The sequence below is a fragment of the Triturus cristatus genome, chromosome 3_1, assembly GCF_964204655.1.
Source record: "Triturus cristatus chromosome 3_1, aTriCri1.1, whole genome shotgun sequence".
Classification (NCBI taxonomy): domain Eukaryota; kingdom Metazoa; phylum Chordata; class Amphibia; order Caudata; family Salamandridae; genus Triturus; species Triturus cristatus.
The window spans coordinates 675,939,698-675,957,312 of record NC_140583.1 but is presented as its reverse complement, the minus strand read 5'-3'; the positions used below and the strand labels follow the sequence as shown (position 1 = coordinate 675,957,312).

Sequence of the window (17,615 nt, the reverse complement as noted above, 5' to 3'; positions counted from 1 at the left end):
ACGAGTGATTATTCGTCGTACATAAACTTGTGAAAATGTGGACTATTATTCACAAGACCATAAACACTACTTGTGTCTACATTCGATTACATCAAGTGATGTCAGAACTACTGACAACGTGCAATCGTAGTGGCTAATTGGCCGGAGTGAATGTCGAACATATAGCGAACTCGTGAAGTGGCAGGCATGCTAAAAACAAGCGTCTGAGGTGTTTGCCAGGCGCCGTTGCTCCAAAGCATGTCTATCATTTAAAACAGCTGCATGGAAAAACCAAATGGCCCTCTTACTTATGTTGTAGTTGTTACTAACATCATGGGTCCGGGAGGGGGGTAGTGAGCTATAGTATCTGGCGAGATAAAAAAGCAAATCATAATTGTTATCATCTGCTTTTGGAATAAAAGTTGGAAGGAACCTAATGCGGTGTCAGGAAAGCGGTTCGTCAACTTACTTCCATGCTCGCACACTCCCGCGATCAACCTCGATCTGTCCTCCTCGGCCCGGATCTTAGTGAGTGAATGGGGAACCCGGAAGTAAATACTTCCTGGTTCCCATCACGTGATTATTTTACGTGCGTATGCGTGTGATGTAACTCAAAGGGGCGGGTGATGACGAATGATGAGGTTGTATTCCTACTGGTTCTTCCCTCGAGATTGGGAGGTTATGAGCTGTAGCGTTTTTCTGTCAAATACAACCTTTATCAAAGCCGTCAATTACCAACGTCTGATCTTAAGTAGTGATTATTCTTACGTGCATATGCGTGTGATGCAGTCTGAAGGGTTGATAATGTAGATACACCTGAATTCTTCACTACAGTATGGGGGAAAATACTCAACGTAGGATTCACTCATATAATATGGGGAGGCGATTTTAATGGAGCCCTACACCCGGCCCACGATAGGTCTAACCCGGCAAAACACCATTATAATAACTCCCAAGGGGTGATGCAGGGAATCATGAAGGAAGGCGGCTTAATAGATAGATGGCATTACATCTACCCACAGGGGAAAGAAGGCACGCACTTCACGTCACACACGGGGATATGGGCACGTATTGACTACTGTTTGCTTTTGCGGGGATTGGGTTCCACCATCCGCAACGTTGTTCACCTTGCCAGGACTTTCTCAGACCATTGTCCCGTGAAGCTAACGTACTGCCCGGATACGATAGGCCCGCCCTAGCTGGAGATTACAACCGCACGCTATGTTGGATGCAGTCTTTCAAGCTGAACTGGGAGAAGAAATAAAAGACTTCTTTGTTAGAAACAAGGGGTCAGTGGACAGCGTGGAGGTAATATGGGAGGCGTTTAAAGCCACAATTAGGGGGTACTGTATATCCAAGAGCTTTGGAGTACTTAGGGACATACACAGAACGATCCAAAAACTAGACCGGGTACTGAAGGAACTGGAGAGGAGAATGGGGAGAGGGGACAGCAAGAGTTCCGAGAAAAGCTATAGGAATGTGAAGAGACTGCGGCAAGGGAGGTGAAATTAAAAGGACGATGTTGGGTGGCTCGCAAATATGGTGAAGGGGAAAGACCGGGGAAAGCGCTGGCAGAGGTGACAAGATGCCCACGATTCACGACTCATATACTAGAGATAGAAGGACCCGGGGAGCTAATACATCGTGACACACTCGACATACTTGATGTGTTCACCACACACTACAAAACACTGTTAACCTCACAAGGACGCGGGACAGTAGAGCTAGATGATTTCATGGGAGACATAGCGCTTGGATGGTTAAGTGACACGCAACAGGGATTCCTCAGTCTGCCTTTCAAAATAGACGAAATTAGGGAAGCTATTATGCAACTGAAAAATGGGAAAGCGCCGGGGTCAGATGGGCTTCCCGCTGAATTGTATAAGAACTACATAGACATTATGGTGCCGGTCCTCAAGGAAGTATATGAGGAATCCCTGGAAGTTGGGATACTCCCCCCTTCGATGAGGGAGGCGTTGGTTACGTCTCTATTAAAAACCAGAAACCCCCCAACTCTTGTGATTCATATCGCCCGTTGTCGCTGATCAATTGCGACACAAAGATATTTGCCAAAGTGCTAGCTAACCGCCTAACTCTTCTAATGGATAAACTCATACTTCCTGACCAATCAGGTTTTTTCCTGGAAGAGCCACCTCCCATAACCTCCACACTCTATTCTCTCTGATTCAGACAGTGGCGCCTGAATTCCCGCTGGCTGCAGTTTTCTTGGATGCCACCAAGGCGTTTGATTCTGTGGAGTGGGACTACCTCTTCGGTGTGTTACAGCGTATGGGATTCCCACTATTATTTATATCTTGGATTAAACTGTTATACCATCAACCCACAGCTAAAATATTGATCAATGGGAATATGTCCCCTATGCTCTCCATCTCGAGGGGCACCCGTCAAGGATGCCCGTTGTCCCCACTCTTATTCGCCATAGCAATCAAACCGCTGGCCTCCAGGCTTCGGCAACGCCACCAAGATAAGGCATTCCGCTGCTGCTTGCGCCAAATTTTGATCTCCTTATATGCGGACGATATGACATTATATATCAGGGACTCTTAACACAATATCAGTCCCTTGGTGCGGGAGTTTATAGTGTTTGGTCAATTGTCCAGTATTAATATTAATTGGGGGAAATCTCAAGTCTTTCCTCTTACGGCAGCGGTCCCCAAATTCCAACTTGACTTTCCATTGGAGTGGTGAGACATAGACCTTCGATATCTAGGCATACAGGTGACCAGGGACAGGGAAGATACGATCCGGCTTAACTATGGTACAGCTATCACAAGGTTTAACAGCAATCTCACGCGCTGGATCTCTTTGCCTCTGTCAATGGCAGGCCGGGCCTCCCTTATAAAAATTATTGTGCTTCCACAATTCCTATACCTTTTCTTAAATGTACCCTATCATCCAGGACCTTTATTTTATTTAAAACCCTACACGCTGAACTGACCAGACTGCTCTGGGGAGGAAAACAACCACGGCTCAAATGGACAACCCTCACCAAGCCGTACGAACACGGCGGGTTTGACATTCCAGACTTTGAAGTCTATTATTTAAGCGCGCAAGCCCATTATGCATATTACTGGATCTACCCCCCTAGATATATGCCACAGATAGCCACCGAAGATTGGCTTGCATAACCTATACCACTAAATGGCATCATACACGGTCCCAGCCGCACACGAGCAACACCGCCCACCACAGTTACCAGTACAGTAGATGCCTGGAATCGTATAGCCGATAACCTCTCTGTGCCACTCTTATACTCATCGCGGCTGCCACTGACATATCATCCCGTGGTGTCCCTGCTACAGGAAAAGGGGTTTCCGAACTTATGCAAACGTATACATATCAATGCATTGGGAGACTTATTTCATGAGGGAACGTTCCGTCCGTCGGAACACTTATTTCAGGGGATACAACCCACTCCACTGGACGTATTCCTTTATGTGCGACTGAGCCAAGGGATGAGAGCGGTTCTCACGGATTTTCCTAAAGAGCCAGCAAGCCGTGTCCCATTGCATAAGATGCTGGGATCCACAGACAGGAAACACCTAGTGTCAGGCCTTTATAAGTGCATACGCGCTCAACAGGAGACAACCCCTAGTGCAGCTCGCAGGCATTGGGATGAGGAGCTGGGGCAGGAGATGACTGATGAACAATGGGACTACTGCTGTACACAAACATCACAAATATCTGCCAGTTGCAGATTGCGGGTGATACATTATAAATTCCTGCAACGCTTATATTACACACCTGTAAAAAAATACCGCTTTAAATTGCAAGATCATGATAGATGTCATAGATGTGGCAGGGCAGGGGCGTTTTTTTTACACCTGGCATGGGAGTGTTCGGCAGTGCAGGAGTTCTGGGAACAGGTCTATGAGGCGCTTGGGAAAATGATAAATACCACACTGGAGAGAGACCCCGTGATGGCCCTCCTGAGCTATACTGCACAGATTCCCAAGCCATATCGGAAACTTCTAGCCATAATACTCGCCAAACATAGAGTAGCCTGCAGATGGGGTAGGGGGCGGGCCCCCAAGTTCAAAGATTGGTTGGCAGATTTAATATATTGTCAGGAACAAACAACTACATATGCGGAAATACTTCCTAGTGCGTCCAGACCTAGAGACATATGGGGACCTCTACAAGGCTACCTTCTCCAGCGGGATTCAGATGAAGTGGACACCAATCTCACCACTAGCGCATGACGGATCTGTGGGGCCTCCTGTTACTCCTGACACCCTGAAAACACATGCCCGGAGGCTGTTACTACTGGATAATGTGGGGCAAGGGTTCTGCAAAGTATGTGAATAGGTTATTATGGACCAAGGCTGAATTGTGCATCTGATGTTCCAAATATGCTTACAGATACCACACCTGTATGAGTAATTTGTCACAAGTGTATGTAATACCAGACAAATATACTTATTGCCTCATGCTTGCGACGATTTCAGTAACTGTTCATTATCACAATATGCGACCTGCTATATAGTTACTGTGTACTGTTATGCTATATGCTAAAATCAAAATAAAAGATTTTTTTTAAAAACAAAAAACTTTGCTCTAAGGCTGAAACGTATGCAACATACATAGTTCAGTCGATCCTTCATGATTGTCATGCATTAGCTGGAAAGAAGATGAAACTGCCAGTTTAGCATTAATAGAGCAACAAGTCCCCTTCCTCTCTGACATTTCTTTCGGCAGTTTATGCACGGCTGCTTCTGCTTCTGGTTCAGCAGTGACAGTTAGGCGACACATTTGGATGAGGTCATGGAGAGCGGACAACACCCAAAAATCTCTGTTGAGTCATCTACCATTTACAGGCAACAAAGTGTTTGTCCCTCAAGTGGAGGGTCTTGCTAAAAAGAACAGCAGAGGACTGGAAGTTTCTGGGTTCAGTCTGGCCTCTTGGTAGAGGAAGAGGTTTTGGTTATTGCCAGCCTTTTGGTCTAGTGGGACCGGTCAGCCTTTTTATGGCAGGGGACATGACCGGGGAGGTACTCTCTGGAATAAAGCCTGACAACAGCCTCCAGTTACTGTAAACCCTTCAGCTGTCCCAAAGTCATGACTATGGCAATGAGGTGGGCAGAAGGATTCAGCATTTCCTAAAGGAGTAGCAAGCAGACATGTCATATGTGTGGTCCTTCAAGTTGTGCAGGAGAGTTATTGAATGGGGTTTTTGACAGAACCAGATGATTTGTTCCTGGCAACTTCAACTTCTCTGTGCCCTGAAAACCTACAGACTAAAGTAAAGAAATTCAAAACCTCCTCGACAAAGGCACTACTACCCCAGTTCCAGATCATGAAAGAGGACTGGGCTGTTCCTCCTCGATGTTCTTGGTGCACAAAAGCATAAAAAGAATTCCGTATTGTGCTGGACCTAAAAGGAGTCAGCAAATGAAAAACATACTAGCAGTTTAAAATGGTGACTTTACAAGCCATCCTGCCATTGGTGACTCCTGCAAAGTTTCGTGCTTTCTAGTACCCCAAGATGCATAACTGCATATCCCGATTCATTACAGTTCTCAGGAGTATCTAAGGTTCTGTGTTTTTAGAAATCATTGTCAGTTTTCTGTCCTGCATTTAGACTAGCATCAGCCCTGAGGTGTTCACAAAGACTCTGGTTCCACGGTGGTTAACCTGCATGCTTTGTTAGTCTTTCCCTACCTTGATGACTGGCTAATTTCTACCTCTTCTTTTTCAAAGGGTGACTGAAGCAGTCCAAGTGGTTTGCAAGGTGCTATCATCCTACGGCTTTCTACTGATGAAAAAAACAAGTCATAGCTTCTGCCAGTTCAGAAACTGCAACTTGTCGGAGCCCTATTCATGACAGATGTTGGAAGGGTGTTTCTTTCTCCAGCAAGACAGGAAAAACTGATCAGTCCTTTGAGATTTTTCCTCACCTTTACAGAAGCAATGGCGAGACATTCGCTTGCAATTCACTGAGACATGGAAGCCTCATTGGGCTCATCTTCACCTCTATCACCTGGTGGATTACGTTTTGGCGCACAGGAACACAGGGTCAAAGGGTTACAATATTATGGTTCTGATCTCTCTGGAAACAGTGAACAAGTTTCAATGGTAGCTGAACCCTTCCAACTTAAACAAGGGGGTTTTGTTAGCCTCTCCTTTTCCAGTTACAGTGAACACAGACTCTGGCAGTCTAAGTTGGGGTGCAACAGTGAAGGTTCATTCAGTTCAGGGACTCTGGTCCAAGGAACAGCAGAGCAGCTCTTCCAATTGTAAGTAACTATCAGTTGTTTACAAAGTTATTCTGCCATTTGCACCCTTTTAAAAGGATCAGGCATTGAGAGTCCAAACAGACAATCAGGTTACAAGGGTATATGTGAACTACTTAGGAAGCATAAGAGTTCTGGAGTTAGCCCATGTAGCGGAGTTCACAGGGATCTGGGCAGAAGCAACAGTTCTTTCTCTAACAGCAATTTATCTTCCAGGGAGGGAGAATGTCTACGCTGTCAGATTAAATCACTCATTCACCCTCCTCAGGATGCTCTTCTTCTGAAATTGTGGAGCCTTCTGCCACAACTGCAGTCATCTGCAGTCGATGCAATGAGCTTCAGTTGGCCCTTTTCGCATTTGCTTTGTTTGCTTTACTTAGCAAACTTTAAGTCAAGATCAGGGAGGAATGAGTGGAAGTACTCCTTGTGGTTCCTCAGTGGTCCCATGATACTGGGTTTTCTCTTCTTTGCCAGCTGATGGTGGGACCACCTTGAACACTCTCAATTTCTCCATCTCTCCTGAAATACCTAGTACTTCCAGAGAAGACTCTCAGTTGTCTTTCCCTCATGGCTTGGTGATTGAAAGGCAGAGGTTAGAGTCTTTAGGTTGTTCTCCTGTCTCTCTATCCAGAATCCGAGATGACTCAGTACTCTCAAGTGGTAGGAGAGACATTGGATATTTTAACAGAGGTGGTTTCTTTCTCATGTGAGGGTTCTCTAACTCTGAAATGTTTAAGAGATGCATTCCTGATAGGTTTATCGATTTCCAATTTACGTAGCCAGTGAGCAGTGATTAGGGTCATAGGAGGCTCTTCTATTGAAGCTTTGGGCTCTCTAGCTTCTATGCTCTTGAGAACTTTTTTCATTAAAAGACTTGTGGTTCGTACTTCCGTTCCTTCCAGGCACCTGCTATTGGTCTTGGTAGCACTTCAGGGTCCTCCATTTGAAGCTTATGAATCAGTCCCATTAAAGTTCTAGACTCTTAAAGTGTGTTTTCTCATGGCTATATCCCCAGGGCATCAAATAGGTGAGATTGGGGCCCTTCTTGCTATTGAATCTTTTTTCTGGGGTTTTTTCAGAGACAGGGTGGTTCTCATACCAGGCCCCTCCTTCCTTCCCAAGGATTCTTCTTGATTTCACTTATCTCAAACTCTAGTTTTACCGGTATTTTCCTTCTCCTTCCACTGAGCAGGAATCTCTTTGGCCTTTATTGGATGTATATAAGGCTCTATCTATTTATCTATGTAGAACTGATTTGGGTCAAACAGCAGATTTCTTATTTGTCACATTTAGCATGACAAACAACGGTTATCACCCTTCAACATCTACTCTCAGCAGATGGGTGAGAATAGCTATGTTTTTTTGCCAAAATCAAATATTCCAGTTCCCTCTTTGATACAAGGTTGGTCCACTAGGAATGTGTCTTCTTCATGTGTAGCTTTTAAGAGGGTTTCTCTGAAGTATATCTTTGTCACAGCAACTTGGTCCTCCTCAAATACTTAAATTTCTCACCACAAATTGCAAATGGGTGTGGTTGTGTCTTCTTCCTTTGGTTCAGCTGTATTGTCCTAAGCACAATCATTTCCTGTTCTCATTTAATAAATCTGCACTAGCAATTATTATTCTGTTGGTGTGTTTTCTGAATATGTTTTTACATGGCTTGGATATATAATCAATGCGTGAGGGCTGTGATGTGGAAGACGGACAAGGAAGATAATGATTAGGTTACTTAATGGTAATAATCATTACTCTAAATCATATACTTCCAAGTCACAGTCCGTCTTTCCCACCCTCCTTTCTCTTGGGGAAATTGTTGGAGAGTGGTAATTATTTTTACATTTGGTGTAAATATTAGTACAAGGTTATTATAGGAAGTTCTTCTGGTATGGCCCCTTTTTTATAGGTCAGGTGATGGGTATTGGTAGGACACCAATCTTAGGAAGGGCCAACAGAAAGGTGAGATCTGTGCTGTATGGAGAAGCAGCTTAATCCTTTTAGACTGTGACGAGGAAGACTATGACTCACATTGATAAAGAAGCTTACAGGTAAGTAATCTGAGCATTAGTGAATGGTGTGTCTCCTACAATTCGTACTTCTGCTTGCAGGTTTGCCTCTCCCTGTGTGTATCTGGAAAATGACCTTTACAACGCGGTCAAACACCGCAATACATTTACTTTGCTGTCATTACAACAACGACTTGAGATGGATGGCGCCCTAGACTAAGGAATAGTGTGATTTAGTATTCCAACACCTTCCCTACTGTTACGTAGGCTGGAGTTAGAATAGTAAATCATACTATTCCTAAGTCCAGCGCCCTCCAGCGCAAGTCGCTGTAACGACTTGCGTTGTAAAAACCGTGATATAATGTACCGTGATCTAAATGATCGAGTTGTATAGTCATACATCTGTGTATCTACCTGGTAGGGTGCCATCTCACAACCTCTCCCTCTGCCTCTGCCCCAGGAACTTTGATAGCGTCAATTGGCATCTCGGATTGGAAACTGGTACAAGGTTGCCTCGTTCTAAAAAGAGGATTGGTTGGAGGTGTCAGTAGTTGTATGTCCAACAGGGAGTGCTGTGCTGCTGGTGCTAGGCTTTGTATCTGGGTGGTGGCCTCTGTTAGGAAATCTTCAGTTTTTGTCTTGTTGCTTAAATCCCTCAGCTAGGTATTGATACAGTTTGGCCTTATCATAGTTTGTAATGTCACAAGCTAATTTGTCACGTTTCTTTTCTTGAGTAATGATCTTAAATTCAGAGAAGGTTGTCTTTGGTGCCGATAATGGTCCTTTGGCATTATTTAGAGACTGATGTTCTAAGATTTCTTTGGTAGGATAAGCTATGTCTTTTTTCTGAGGTTTTCACAGAATTTAGGGTCATCAATAAATATGGCTGGTTCATTATTAACTTGGAGACCTGAATGGACTATGTCAGATTGGAGGTACTAGGTCATAATAAGCAATTGTGTATGTGTCAGCTTTTTGGGTTGTTTCTCAGGTTTCTCTACCTTCTAATTAAGGGTATTAGTAACAGGAACCTGAACTTGTACCAACAATTATGACATTTTCAACAATTTAGAATACACTCTTGTGTATTAGAAAGAGCATCCTACTCCGACATATCGGAGGAGGATAAGGTTATCTAAATGAAGTGGAAATAATGTTGGACAGAAGGTTCCTCAGTAATGAAAGACCCTCACAGCACGGGCTGCACAGTAATGACACAACAACAACGGGGTAATCCCTGTATTCCTAGGAACCTGTGAATGTTTGTGTATGTGCACACGCTATGTTCCATTTGGATTCATTCAAAGATGCTTTCACTAATTTAGGGAGCCTCAAACGAGTGCCAAGCAAAATCCCTGATGGCAAATAACACACCACAAATAACTGTTTTCGCGTGATTTCATGGAATTATAATGTAAACAATAACTGTAGGTTGAAAGGTTCAAAACATAGGTGCTCCTGGTGTAGACACAGTACAACTGACAGTGGTGAAAAATAATACAGTGCACAGTTATGTACAATAAGTCTTAGTCACGCGGACACAGATGAATCATAATCCAGACATATGACAGTTCAGGATCATTTATTGGCCAACAATGAAAGAGTGAGAAAAACTATACAATCAATCAAATTTTGTTTAGTCGATTTGCAGTAGCAATCATAAAAGCACAGTACAAACATTTAAAACAGTTAAAAATCTTCGGTAAATACATGAGCTAGCCAGAAGTTACAAATTCATACATAACCATATAAGACCCTCGATAAAAATCTAGATAAATTGCAGCATACAGTACAATTATCTATAAGTAGCAAATACAGTGATGCTTGTCTAGCTTATTTAAAATTTAAAGGTAAACAATGAGAGACATTTAAGAATAAGGAATAAATGGTTGTGAGCAGACAGTGTAGGACCTCATCCTAATAAAACCTAACACACATAAACCTCTATTTTAGGGTCCACTATGTTAGAAGGAAATAATCCGGCCACCTAAAACCATTAATATAATCATCATCTTCTAAATATCTTTATACAATTTGCTTATACAATCAAAAAAATCATATTATTAAGAAAACGTGTTAATAAAATAATGCTTTGTCACAGAATTAATATTTCCAGAAATTAGCAAAATACACCCCTGCCAGAAACCGAGATAAAAAGCAGCAGACTTTAGGCAAGTCTAATATATTAAATTCCAACTCACTTTTAAGCCATATAGAGAGCCAAAGAAGTATTGGGCGGAGTTTAATAAAATCAGAAATAAAATCTGCTCCCATCTCTTCGTGCAAAATTTCCTCTTGAACACTCTAGGAAATTCGTAGTGACCAGGGCCGGACTGAGAACCAAAACCGGTCCTGGCAAAGTGCTCAGCCGGCCCCCCGGGGCTTGGGGGTGCCGCCGAGCGCTTTGCCAGGGCCGGATTTTGGTCGATTTTGTTACAGGGTCGATTTTGCAGGTATTGTGCAAAAACGGCCCGGTAACAAATACGGCCCCAAAGGGCCAAAACCAGCCCCCAACCGTGCGGCGCACCGGGGGATTGCCCGGTGCCCGCTACGGCCAGTCCGGGCCTGGTAGTAACATCCTAAAAAAAATTGTTTTCAGAGGTTTGTATTGGGCAACAGGGTTTGTTTATATGCCCAAATTTCTGCAACAAAAGCCACGACTGGGACGCATATTCATAGTCCATCACAATCTTTCTATTAAATTCTAACTCACTCTTAAGCCATAGCGAGAACCAAAGAAGTATTGGGCAGAGTTGAAAAAAATCAGAAATAAAATCTGTTCCCATCTCTTCGTGCACAATTTCCTCTGTAACACTCTAGGGAATTCGTAGTAACCTCCTGAAAAAATGTGTTTTCAGTGGTTTATATTGGGCAATAGAGTTTGTATATCTCCCCAAATTTCTGCAATAAAAGCCACGCCAGGGACGCACTTCGCGTTATAGAGATGTAATATAGATTTAATGTGGCTATGTCCAAGGCGCTTAGCAAGGAGTGTTTGCCATGAGCTGCCCTGTTAAAAGATTGTATATGAGCTCTTACCAGAGCTCCCCAATTTAATTGATTATCCAGCAAAATACCTAAATTACAAAACCGATCCTCTTTCCCTAGACAATGGTCCTTAATGTAGTGGGCTGTCAATTTCACATTTTTTTTGGGCCTATTATCATGGTATAAGACATAAGATAATTAATTTTCAGTCCTAAATCCTCCATAAATTTGCAGAAGAGATTTAATAATAACTGTAAACCATTTGATGTCCGCTCTACAAGAACAGAGTCATTCGCATACAATAATGGCGGGACCATTCTAGACCACCTTTGGCATGTCCGGCAGCGTTCTCTTAAAATCTGGCCTAGCCTATTAATATGCAGGATAAAGAGCATAGGGGCCAAAATACAGCCTTGACGGCCCCCCTGCCCTACCTTTAAGTGCGTAGCACATTCTCCTGTGGGGCCAAACCTCACTGAAGCCTCTAGGCCTGTGTGCAGATAGAGCAGGAAGGCTACAAGGGCCTCATCCACCCCCATGTCCCTCAGCACAGCCCACAGTTTATATCTATCCACTGTGTCAAATGCTGTGCTGAGGTCCATGAAGGCCTGCTGTATGCTGCCCTTTTTCACAGTTGTATATTTAATAATCACCAAATAGCGATTAAGTTTCTGTTCAATTGTCCCCCGGCCAGACCTAAAGCCGTATTGGATATCGGACAACATTTCTTTGCAATCAGACCAGTCGCCAATCGTTTTAAGAGAATCCTGCCCAGAACCTTTACCTCAGCATCTATTAATGATATAGGCCGGTAGCATGTTGGGTCCTCTCAGTTGTGCTTTTTGAAAACAGGTAGAATAATTGATTGTTTCCATGATGTAGGGATATGGCCACGGGCTACATAATTCAGGTGTTGAGTGATTAGTGGGCCCAGAGGTGCTTACATGATTTAAAAAGAACTCTGGGCACCCCGTCAGGTCCTGACAAAAACTACACAGCATCAACTTTTCGATCCAAATGTTTATTTGAACGGGGTCTTCCTGAGGGCAGACTTTCCTACCTGCTCCCTATTGAATGATATCACTTATTAGATGTAATAAGGTCACCCATTGTTATCCTATGGGAGAGGCTGGCCTTGCAGTAGTAAAAGTTAAAAGTACATGCCCATATTTTTAGATACACTGCACCCTCCTCTATGTTCGGAGAACAGAAGGGTGAAGGCAAAACACTTGATGATGACACCGCAGAGTGTGCCAAGTCCAGCACAATCAGTACTGGGCAATTCTATTTTTTATGTATCTGTATTTTTTCTTTTATGCATAACCTAACAAAGAATATTATGTGTGTGTGTTCAAATGATGGGAGGGGCCATCTCACCACCACCTACATATGTTGCCTGGAGGGCCACAAACCCCACATCCTCTGGGCCTTTCCTGTACATCCCCTCCATTTCTACGCCATTTTTTCAGTTGCTGCAAAGCAGTCCATGCCATGGTACCAGTCTTCAATTGGGAGGGGCGCTCGACCTCGGACCTGGGGGAACTGGGTTCGAGTCTCGGTAACGACGCTAAAACATCCTGTGACTCTGGGAAAATAACTTAATTTCCCCGTGCCTAACAAAAACAAGCATTTACAATGCAATGGTCTCGGCATTGTTAAAGTTAGAGCTATTGGCATTGCTCATGACATTATTTTTGTTTATGTTTTTGTTTTTAAAACATTTTAAGAAACTGCATTGTTATTTACAATGTCAATAGCTTAATCACTCTCAAATGCGAGACCTATTGCATTTGCACCCACACACACAAAGCCACCCACACACACAGAGCCACCCACAGAGCCACTCACATAGAGCAACCCACACACAAATAGAGCCACCTACACACACACACGCAGTAGCCCACTGACCTATTTACATTATGTGCAACCAACATGACATAATGCAATAGGCAGGCAAATTCAGATGATGCTACTCTACAGAGTAACTTATTTCAGACACAAAATGTGGAAAAACACTTAAGTAAGTCTACGGCGCTGGTTACTCGACTTGTGAAAAATGTCACTCATTCACCTCAGAAGGTCTGACTGCTCTAATGGGAACCTAAATCTATTGTACCGAACAGTGGGAGAAGGAACAATGGGGCAAGTCTAGGGCATCTCCAAAAGAAAAACCTTAGTCTCCTCAACTTGTCGTGCCAGGCTCTAGATTATAAGCAAATCAAAGAGGCAGGAAGATGGTCAGTTAAGCTCAGGACATGGGGAGGGGAGGAGGTTGGAGGGGCATGCACAGTGCAGTCATGTGGCCATCAAGAAATCAGGCTCAGACACCAAGTGGGCTGAGCATCACCCATCTTCATGGCAGAAAAAAATAACTACCTTAGACTGATGTCACCTTCCTAGAAGACAAGACTTTGCTGTCTCTTTAAGGTTTTTATGGAACAACTGTTTCCCAAACCTTGCAGTTGAATGTTGTAAGGGGATCCTTAGAGTGCCCCATTTGGGCTATTGACAATATTGGATAGAGCGTTTGTACACCATGTGGAAGGTTTAGGAGGATTACCCGAACCACGGTTATTAAAGCGGATGCAAATTACAGTACTCACCACCCATACCGCCCAGCAAACTCCGATCACCCTGGACTCAAAGATAAAGCTTCACAAGACATGGCTGCTCCAAACCAACAGAGAAGCCTCTCTAAATGCCACTTATGCTCTGTTGAATCTATCTTTCACTGACGTTCCGTGAGCATATAAAGTATAACCACATGCAAAATATAGGGGTGTTCATATTCAGGCTACGTGGAAAAGAAAGAATGAAAAAATGAAAAAAAGGGGGCAATAAAGGCACAGGCTACCTTACTAAAGAGTGAAGCACTAAAGAGACACTCAGTAGACCGCCATCAGTCGCATATAATGGAATATTGCTTCCACCAGAAGGAAGTCCGAAGCCAATGGATCAGAATATGATCGGATCTATAAGTATGAAAGGTAAAACAGCACATGAACTGTGGATTAGTTGGATAAGGAGCAAGAATGACCACAGATCTAAAGTTTTTGCACGCTGCTCTATAGAAAACAAAGATACTGTGCTTATACCTGGAGCAGTCTGTTTTTCAGAAGTCAGTCCGGATGACGATGGGTTAACAACTCCATAAACTTTACAATGGTCAACCAGGAGACTCAGCCGGAGCGGGGTCTGATCAGACAAATATCCAAAAGAGGATACCTAAAAATATGGACTACCAATTCCGGTACATATCAGCGACAGTCCGATAAGAGTCGATGAAGAAAAGGACATTTGAAAAAAGTATAACTAGGAGGACGGCAACATATAGTGGTGTACTCATGAGGGATCAATATACCCCATGGGAAGAAGCTAATAAAGTGGCAAGGTCCTCTATATCTACACCAGGGGAAAGAAAAAGGCGAGAATTCTTACTTCTGGTGAGCACGGACGGTCGAGCTGTCACCCCGGCGTCTGTAGTGATCCAAACCGGGACAGAATTCAAGCACGGGTCCCAACATGCAGGGGGAAAGCAGGTTCTCCTCTGAGGGCGATATCAAAGATCCAGCGTCACACGCATCCATGAGCGTGGGAGGGTCTGAATTGGCCGAATATCCAAGGCTGCAGGCGATTGGTCGGATGTACAACCCAGTGATTCATTGGTCCGCACGCCAACAAAGCCAACGATCCACATGGGCGACGCTTTCCGAGGTATGTCTGGGGTACTAGATAGAAAAAACGGACTATCGGTTAGTGCCGCTTACATCAGAACAGCGTTCTGCTAAATAGAGAAAATGTTAACCAGCCCTCGCTGCAGAATTTGCACTAATTGCAGTGAGGGCTGTGTGAGGCAATCTGATCGATGGCATGCAAACCCGGAGGCGTAACAATAGCCCCGCAGTGCGAGGCTGGGGGGCGACATCCAGGGGACCCACACTAGCCCTGTGCGCGGGGGCTGAGAACTGACCGGGTCCTGAGCGTGGGGGCCCTACTCCATGCACTTTGCAGGGCTACGCCTGCAAGTTACTTTACGCGACTGGCAAAACCCAAGCACACAACTCTCCCCCTTTCTGCGCACACAGGAAATCAAGGGTCGCACTGCAAAGCACTCTCTAACTTCCGTGACGTCTTTGTTGCCACGGTTAGCGGCTGTCCCTCGGGAGGCTCGCGCGGGCTGCTGGTGCTCACGCGTCATCTTAGTTCAAGCGTCATCATGATATTCTCAGATATGAAAATAGAGTGACAACGGAGGACGCCGGCCTGAGATTGGTATAACAACACGGGGGGAGGAGACCAGAGCAGCAGCCGAACACCGCCGCCTTTCTCCGAGGCGAAGCAGAAATGCCTCGGAGAAAGGCAGCGGCGATTTCGGATTTGGGGCCTGTTCGGAGAGACAAACCTCTTCTCCAATGGCTGGCCAGCATTCAAGAGGCCAGCCAATGGAGAAGAGGGGAGAAGAGGGGCGGGTTCAAGCCCCTCTTCTCCAAGTCTTTAAATCTCGCGAGCGAGACTGCGCAAGCGCAGCCTTCGCTAGCCGAGACCTAAAAAAATAAAATTAAAAGAATGTGTGTCCTCATGTAGCGTAAATGATGCTATGTAAAGCGCTCTGATACCTGATTGGATTCGGGTCAAGTTCACGCTATATAAAAATCTGCTAAAAAAAATAAAAAATAGGTCAGTCAGTTTGAGTACCTGTTTTATGGTCTGCTGTGCCTGTTTTTACTGTTCATTTCCCTAATAATACTACAAGCATTGCTTGCAGCAAGCCAAATGCGAACTGTCTCCTACAACTTGCAAAACTTCTATACAGTGTGTATTTACAAAATTTAAAACTGTCCTGATTTACGAAGTGAACCACTTTTTTTACCTATCAGATTCAGTAACGGTGGGCACTTTTATTTCCAGGTTTGGGTCTCAGTCAGCCTCTGGAAATTGTTCAGTGGCATGAACAGATGAAGGGGATAGCTACAAAAATCGGAGGGCCATGCCATGCTTCAGAATCTTGTGGCCATGTTATGTTTCCAATAGTGACCACACCGTCATCCGCTCCACTCAACACGTATGCACAGACATCACCCAATGATTACACTGACACATTAGTTATGGGTGAAGAACTGCTGCAGGTTTATTTCATACAACATAAGTATGACGATAGAGTGGGTTATCTTACGGGCGATCCAGGGCAAGCAGCCCCTCGCTGCTCCACCCGCCTTGCGAGCCAGCACGCACGGTGGGTCGATGCCCGGCAGTGCGGCACATTTTTCAGATCCTTCTGTGGATCACGTGATCTGTGTAATACTCCCGCCCCTTTTAACGGGGGCGGAGCGTGTTATGGCACACCCCCGGTTGGTCAGGCCCCCCAACCGCCCGAAGGACTAACGGGGCGCCGTCGCGGTCTTCCCAGAACCTCCTTCGGCTCCCGGACCTTGGCTCGGGCACCCTTACTGTGCCGGACAGGGGTACCCTTACTGTACCGACTGTCGCAGAGGTACCCTTACTGTACCCTTCTGCCTCCAGATCGCCCTGTAACTCCGCCACAGCTCTGGGGAGGCTCCCGTCGCTGCCAGAGCCCCCCCTTCCTCCCTTCGCTGTTATAGGTGCCCTGCCCCTGCGAGCTAGCTTTAGTGGGCTAACTTATGGATCCTGTTCTGTAACCCGTAAATAACGGCAATAATTTGCAACTGATAACCGGGCTTCCCCAGGTCCAGCCAAACCAGTCTTAGCCCATGCAGGCCCGGAGCCGGCATGCCCCCTCAGGTAGGTGCCCCCATTCTATCAAAACTCCCCGTGGATTTTGACTGAGTGACCCGAAACCTAAAATTAGGCGTTGGTCCAATGTTACCTTTGCATGGCTGAAGAACAATACCTATGACAAGCCACTCCTGCCAGGAAGTGCCCGCGGGTGGAGGTAAGAGTTGACAAACCCGCTCTACTTCCTCTTACCTCAGTTGTCTGAGTCTAGCCCTAGTCGGAGTATGACCATCACCTTCCGACAGTCAGCACCCTATGTGAAGCCTAGCCCTCCCAAAGTTCTGCCCGCATACCAGCGAGCAGACAAGACAGCGTGACCCAGGGGGGAACCAAAGCATAATTGCCTCACTATGTTAATACTGGGAATGCCAGTGATACTCCTGCTACTTTGCAGCCCAAATATGCCTCCTAGGAGTTTGCCCCAAACATATGGACCCAATCGCCCCCGTGGGAAGGCCACTTCCACAGCCTGCATAGTTGCCAGGCAGTGCTAGAGGGCGGGAGAAGTCACCCCTTACCGTTACTCACTATAGATGTACCTGTATTGTCGAACTAAAGGACAGGCTACTAAGTGAGCTGACCAGGCTCTGCCCTTGAAACCAGGGGTCCGACCCAAGCCCCTCTAAGTTCTGCTGCT

At 45.1% G+C, this 17,615-nt stretch overlaps 1 protein-coding gene across 1 annotated transcript in view; it reads left to right on the top strand.

The window, feature by feature from the left end:
* The window catches only part of SLC67A1 (solute carrier family 67 member 1), a 937,984-nt gene that overhangs the window by 26,953 nt on the left and 893,416 nt on the right, over positions 1 to 17,615 (top strand). The window lies entirely within an intron of this gene.